Below are 8,474 nucleotides of genomic sequence, written 5' to 3' on the forward strand. Positions count from 1 at the left end.
ACAAGCAGGAAAATCTCTTTAATTTCATGGAATCTAATAATTTAAAAGAAAATTATTTTAAAGTGTTTGAAATTTTGTTATTAAATACATCTTAGTTAGTTTTCACTGCAAAATTAAATGACTTTTTTTAATAACAGTAAAATTGAATCCATAGACTCACGCATTTCTTTATACCAAAACAATACTAAACCTTTTATCTGAAAGACAAATATTTTCAGTAATTTATTTCAACTTGCTTATTTCTTTGACAAATCGAATATTATATTTTAGAATGCCTCCATTGATAAATGATTGATCGGTACTTCTATTAACTCCAACTGTCACTGCGAATTTATTGGATTTCTTTTCCTTTCTCCATCAAACATTATTATTCTACAATTTTATGCTCACTAGAATAAATTTATTCTATCATTATGACTGTTGAACCGTGGATGCATACGTCCATTACTACAATAGCAATGAATTTTCAGGAAGATAAAGCGTATCAATTTCTATTCGAGTGTACCGAGTAGTATTAGTTTTTTTGGAAGGGTATCTATTCGAGAAAAATTATTTTCATTTCTAAAAATTGTGCTTTTAAATCATTTTAATAAATCTCATGATCGTATAGGCCATTTAAAAATATTTGTCTGAATTTTACTGATAATTTTTACGAGAGATATTGGATCTTGTTATGGCCTCTTAATCAAAAATTAAATTACAATAAGTTTAAAAAATAAATATATCTATATTTAAATTATGAGAAATGCATTTGATAATTGTCATGTTTAAAAAGTTGCGATGGTTTGTAAAGATTGATGATATTTTGCATTTTGCAAAGTTTTAATAAATTAAAAATAAATGTCTTTTTGGCTCTATTAAAAAAAAAATTACTATTAAGAGAAAAAAAGCTTTGTGCCTTTTGCCAAGTATTTTTATTACTCTTTTGCATACGAACAATTTCAGGAATAAATAATTTCTAATCAAGATTACTTTTCAAAAAATGATTAATTTTATAAAAATAAGACATTGAGTAATTATTTAAAAAAATATTTAAAATTTAAATATAGCAGACTAATATGCAAACAGAGAAAGAATATTAAAGTTCACTGCAATTAAAATAAACATACAATTAAAGAATAACAATATTAAATTGACAATGAAAGTTAAAAAATTAAAAATATTCATAATTTCAAAATCATTGAAAAATATGATTTGATTGTTTACGGAAGTTTTGTTCTTGATAATGTGAAAACTCTCCCAGAAATCCAGGTAATTACATACAATATATTCATGGGTATTAAGAGATGACAAATCAAACGTATAACCTTCAGTCCTACAGACTAGGCTTCATTGTAATCTGTAACTCAAAATCACGCAATTAATCTAATGCGCAGAAACAGATGGATGAATTACATTTAATATTTAAAGGGATAACTTTTTACCTTGTCAAGAAATTGATAAATAACTGAAACTAATTAAATTTAAAATTTTTAACTGAAATAACTCCTATAACTCATATTCAAAATTACGTTTCTTCCAACAATGAAATTTATTTTAACGAGTAAAAATATCATCTAAACGTACTGTTTCTTTCATTTTATTTTGATACGCGAGATTTTGATTTTTGAAATTTTTTTTTCTCATCATCAATCCTTGCGTTGTGGAATTTTTACAAATGTATCTAAGAAAAGGAGCTTATTTCTTAAACTTTTGAGTTTAAATTCTTCGCTTGGAAAAGAAACATTGTTATTTCAAAAATGCATGATTTCTATCTAAGTTTATACCAGATCCTTTCAATTTTTTAGATAAATAAGGATAGCTTTGTTCCTGAATGTTCAGTAAAATCCGCGCAGACACATCAGCGGATATGTCAATTTAAAGTTTTTGCAGACAGCTAAAGGATAACATTTCTTTAAATCAAAAAGAAAATATTATAGTTGACTACAAATATTTGACAGAACCACAATAGGATTTCTTTTTTGGGAAAAAGAGGGTTGGTATCTCCTTTGCATGATAATTGGCTCATCTCTTCGTATGTCACTGCAAGTCATGCATTGTTCAAACTTTTCCTTTTTTTTCCATAAAAATGTGAAAGTTTCTTAGCTAACCAGATAAAAAGTTAGTAATTCCTAGAGAAATCAAAGGAAACGTCTGGTGACAAGCTTGATTTCACAAATGCAAAGAAAATCAGAAGTGTATGAATCTCTTATCAATAATTTAAAGGTAATTGATTTTACTTACGTCATTTTATTTCTCTCAAACTAGGAACATAAATAACTGTGAGATGCTGAACAGTAAAATTTCCCAAATTATTAAATCATTTCAAATCAAAAATAAGTAGTATTAGATCAAATGCCGGTAATTGCAAATCGTTGTATCTATACATCTCTATATCTAAACCTCAATAAAATAATAATAATTTACAACAATTTATGTGTATATACATATATCTAACTAAAAAACTAACTCAGTGGCGCGACAGCCCATTAAGAGGGCCAAGGCCGACTGTGCCCATCTCAGTTTTCTTGACCTTGGGCTCTGGGGTGCAAGAGCATATGTTCCGGTCAGGTGGTCAGCCGAACGCGGAACCCCCAGTGTTAGTTCCCAAGCATGCTTGGTACTCATTTTATCGACCCACTGAAGGGATGAAAGGCTGAGTCGGCCTTGCCCGGCCCAAGGATCGAACCAAAGACCTGTGGCACGGCAGCGCGAATATACATATATCACAATAAATAAATACAAAAGGGAACAAAAAGAAAAGAGAGAAAAACAGTGAAAATTAAGAATAAGCTGCAAGTATATAGAACTCATAAATTAAGTTCAAAATGTGGAGAAAGCATGGAGAAAAATTACAGAAATATGAAAAAAAGAAAAAGAAAATTATTAAAATTAAATGAAATTGCATAATTAAAAAAAAATAAATTAAAGCCCGTGTGAAAAAAGATATAATCTCTTCATAAGCTCCTACGATTATATCCGCCAAGGGGAGAGCTTTCTAATATTGTATCAATGTAGCCAAACAAAATACTTCGATACAATATTGTAAGGAGCACTAAAAAAAAAACTTTGAAACAAAATAGAACAGAGCGCAATAAGTAATAAATATCACGTAAAAAGCAGAAAATAGATTGTAAAGAAAAAACAGAACAAAACATAAATCGAAATCTCTGAAGCGAGTAGCGAATTCAAATGAATTTACGTTAACGGGAAAATTTTCAAGAATGATTTAAAATATTTTCGTGATAAGACTACCAGATTACAAAATACGAAAACACGCATATTTGAAGTAAAAGCGTAAGTAGAGGTAATTTGTTTAATAGCGAGTTCTTACTACAGTACTGAAGCACGTTTGATTTGTTAGTAACCAAAGATTGTCCAGAAAATGTATGTGAGCAAAGTAATATTATACTGGATAATTTAAAGATGTTTATAATTAATAGTTAATAATTTAAGGAATTAATACAGGAAGCACCGTTTCAACACCCCCTAAAACATTCAAACTGGACCATACATTCCAATAATAGCCAACAAAATATTTTATTTTTTTATTTTTCATTTCTAGAATATCATTTCGAAAATGGTTTTAAATAGTTTTAAGCTTTCCAAGCAAAAATTTTTTTTATTGATAGTGGATAGTGAAACTTTCCAAGAAAGCATTGATTCAAACCATTATTTCTTTTGATTGTTACCGCTCAAAACAAGTGAAACATCTTGAATTTTCTATGACTGAAGATTGATGACAAAACCACGTTTTATCCTGGTTGGTCCTTGGCATTATCTATGCTAAAGAAGACATGATGAAATAGCGATTTTTACCATTATTGAGAATTAGAAGTCTATATTGAATCTTCGTCTGGGAATTAAAGTTTCTTACACGCTTTCAAAACATTTGTAAATTTCTTTTAATTTTCCAATTATTTTATTATTTGTTTCAAAAGATTTATTTATCACATTTTTCTTTGTCCGAAAGCTACCATCCTTCTTTTCGTAAAGTGTTGTAATAGGTGGTTAATTTTGGTTTTAAAACACGTTGTATTAGCATTTTTCTTGAATTTATTCTTGGCTAAAATTTTTGCTCGCAACCAGTATAACGTCATGTTTTTAGTACAGACATTATAAATTTTGAAGGAAATTGATTGATTAGCCATTATTGATTAGATATAAATAAAACCAGTGTTTATACTTAAATTTTCTTATAATTTTTATTACTCACGTTTCAGTGCCCTTACGTTATGACGTCCATATTTGTTTGAGGTCGGGATAGCACGGTTGGTAGAGTGTTGGGATTATGTTCAAAGAGACGTGAGTTCAATCTCCACCGGTTGAAGATTCTCCGATGATTGGTGCATGTGAAATCTGTCGGGTCGCAAAGTCCCCAGTGTTCCCATAACAAATCAATGCCTCTGAGGGCACTGAATTGGAGTTGGATCATTTTCTGGTTCAGGTCCAAATTACGATCTGTGGATGAATATATGGATGAATGAATTGGTCCGCCCAGTAAACGGGCTCTGATGTGTGTGTAGGGGAGGGTGGTTGAAGTAGTATTCTTGGCCACAGATGGCGCTATTGAAAAACAAGAAACTCACCCTCTACCTTAAAATTCGATTGGTTCCACCAAACAGATTTGCTGGTATTTGACTAGTGACATTAGAAATAACTACATATTTTTTTGGATCGCAGGAGTCGTTATATCACGCGTTATATCACGCGTCGACTGTATATGAGAATTGCAAAACATTCCGAAAGAAAATAGGCTTGTTTTTGAACTAGACACATTTGGGCTAGGAAAGTTTTAGAGGAAAAGTTTGTTTAACAACTAACGGAAGATATCGAAATGAGTAGATTAGCTTACAACTTGCATATAGGAGTTCAAAGGCTTAAATAGAAGTTAAATTAAACTCTGAAATCAAAAGTGCTAAAATAAGTAAAAGTAATAAATAAGGAAGGTAGAAAGAGAAAATTAGTAAACAATATTACAGCAGCTTTCAATGGAGGGAGATCTGTAATGTGTTTCGTTCTTATTATGGATAAGACCCAATTACTGTTATATGTTTATTTTAAGACTCTGGATGTCACAGTTACACTTAGTGTAATGTTACAATTACTCTTTCATCTAAATGTTTTCCTTTAATTTCTTAAAAGTTTGTTTGCTCATAATTTTTTATAACAGTTTGAGTTTATTTAATGCTAAATTTTAAAGACATTTATTTTTTTCTCTCAATTTTAACGTACATTTAATAAATTTATTTTGTCTCGAAAAATTTCACTTTTCTTTAAAAAAGAATATCAACTTATTAACATTCTATTCACCCTTCATTGCTGGTCAACGTGGCCATTGAACTTCCTGTGGGGAGAGATACCCCTCTATACTCGTCTTTCCTTTTTTTCTTCATTTATTATTTTGGAGGGGGACTTAGTCAGCCAATCTTAATCATCTGCTTTTTTAAACTATCTTCTTCTTGAATATTAATTCGTCGTTCGCTTATCTGGACTTTTCTAAGTCAACGAATTTTTTCTGAATATTGACACAATCCCCCTCGAACCTTCTTGCTTGTTATACCAAGAGGTGTACCCCCTTTCTCTCACCAAAATACAGATTTCGGTCCATATCGAGGGAATTAAGTCTTTCCCCCACATCCTATTTCTTTGACTTCAAATATAAAAGCGAATCCTCAAATCAATATTAATTTTCAGTAAATTAATGTTCTTTACATCTTCCTTTTTACACCTTTGAATTTGTATTTTTTAGTTGTACTTTTTCTATCAATTTCTCCTGTATGTGGTGAATACACTTTATTATTTTTTTATGGGCATTCTTTTTTTTTTTGTGTTCGTGGAAACATCAATCTATTGTGTTAAATTCTACACTTTGATTTGGATACGACAAGTCATTGTCATAATTATCTTTCTTCTATGATCTTGATTCATTTTGTGTGCACCTTATTCCAAATTTGGTGATATCATTTCTACCAATTTGTTCAAACTCTTTGGTGCAATAATTAATCAGGAGCCATTAACCATTGAGTCAAAATCTTCCTGATCAGTTTGATACTGATCCCTCAATATTTGAAGATTCCAACGGAAAAGTTCATTGTTTAAAATGTATAACTTGTTTTTAATTAATACTCCAACCCCATTTTCTTTCCCACAAGTTGTGTGTTCACAGAACGTTGCTTAAACAAGGTGTAACATGAATTTAAAAGTTCATAGGGTGAGTCAAGCGGCATTTAAAGAGTATTTTCACTATTTTTCTAAGAAAAGCTAACTTTTTATCTAATGAGGTTATTACGCTATAAATAACATGCTGCATTAATATGTAAAGTATTGTGTAAAAAAAGTCTATTGCACTATCATAAAAATTAGTTCTTCCTTAACTATAATATTGATGAACTGAGAATTTTTTCGAACTTGCTACAACCTTAATCAAGTGTTAGATTCAATCATATTTACATCTAAGTTGAATTATATTATCGGGTAGCCAATTATTTGCATAGTTACTTGATTTTCTCTATTTCGCCTCGAAAATTTATGAATCGTCAAAATCTTTCTTTTTTTATAAGAGTGTGAAAGATACTATTATGTTATAAAAAATTTATTTTACTATAGGTTAAATATATGGTAGAAAATTTTTAGTTACGCAGTTTGGTAAACGTTCAAAACAGAGTACTTAAACGTCAATTGTTTAATGTGGTACGAATTCGCTTTAATCCTTATAAGATGTTAAATTAAATCATGTTGTCGCTTTAGTTGAGCCATAGCATTATACAATCAATCAAGTTCATGGTGCACAGTTATGTTGTATGGCTTAGTATCATATTCAGGTTATGGCAAAATTGAACGATATTATAGAGCAAGAGTTTATAGTTTATTTGCATCCCTAAATTGTTTCCGAAACATATGACTGAGTTAAAACTTAAATGGTTATGCTTCAAAAAGATTTGAAAATCATAGATTTTCAAGGCATTTTATTATGCAAAAGCACTAATTTTAACATTTTTCATACCATCAAAAAAAAACATTATTAAACTACAATAACCTTTTTTTTCTTTTCGTTACTTTTAAATAATTCGATAGAATGTCTTTTGGAATGTGCAATTCAGATATATGAATGTAGTTTAGAACATAAACTTGTGCAGTGTGTAGAATTATAAAACTACAATTTTAAAAATATTGCTTATTGCCTGCTATTAACTGAGAAAAAATGTATGGTAAAAACTACTATAACATGGTACAATTTATTGCGTTTATGGCTCTGTGGGAGCAGCAAAAGCTCGTTAGTTTTTACCAAAGTGCTCTGGTAACGATTTTGGTAAAAGTAATAATAAAATATGGTTTTCATATTATATGATAAAGTTTGGCAAATGCGATGAAATTTAGCAATTTTATAGTTTTTTTTACTAGTTGTCTGGCAATTAAAACTATAATTTCGAAAATAGGAATTTCTAGGAAACCGTTACCATATGAATGGAAAGTTTACCAAATGAATAATTTAAATAACGTGTATTTTGATTTTTAATATCAGAATTAGGTTTTTTTTCCCGAATTGTCTTAACTATATAGTAATGTATCATAAATTTTTTATATAGTTAATGGCCTTAATGCATTAAATAATCCCCTTAAGACAAAGAAGGCATAAGCTAAAAAAATACACACTAAAAACGAACTTCTTCTTAAAACATATACATTTTTAAATATCTTAAAACTTCATTTTACCTTTTAGAGATGTCTTTTTACAATAAAAATTTTTCAAATAAAATTTTCATTTCACATTTCTGAAATAATTTAAATCACATTAACGAAAGATTTCATTCTTACATCTGAAATAAAGTAGGTAAAAAGTGAGAAGTTCATGATTTAATCCCAGGGGGTACAAGATATCATGAAGAAAAAAAATAGATTTTTCTTACAAATGCAAATGAAGAAGGAAACTATTTAACGTAAGCAAATTGTTATTCGAGGCTCACAATAAAGTAGAGATAGCGTCTTTTGATGTTGAAAATTGCTTAAAGAACCTAAAAAATAAGAATATGCAAATAACCCAAGAGCTATTGTTACTTTTTTCAATAGAATCTGATGAGGTTATGTGGGAAATTCCTAATCGAAAATAGATTTTTTTGTCATTGGTTTTCTTGTCATTCGCCGTTTAAGAAGATACGTTTCAATTACAAAAGAAGCTTTATACATGGAAATTTTAATGAATATTTTTTATGTCGATGACATTTTCATTCAATGACATTGATTGAATGGACAATCTTTCAAAAGTGTTTGAAGCGTTTTTTTTTTCTATACTAACAACTCTACGATTTGCTGTAAGTATTTTGAAACAGAATACCATGAAGTCGTTTAAAATGAATCATGTAGTTTAAAAATAATAAAAAAAAGTTTCCTATTTTTGTTAATTTTATGTTTGACATAGATTGAAAGGATTATTTTCTAAAGTGTTTGATACAGTAAAACTCAAGTTATCTTAAACAATAAGAACTCTGGAATTT

Source organism: Parasteatoda tepidariorum, chromosome 2, assembly GCF_043381705.1.
Source record: "Parasteatoda tepidariorum isolate YZ-2023 chromosome 2, CAS_Ptep_4.0, whole genome shotgun sequence".
Taxonomy (NCBI): domain Eukaryota; kingdom Metazoa; phylum Arthropoda; class Arachnida; order Araneae; family Theridiidae; genus Parasteatoda; species Parasteatoda tepidariorum.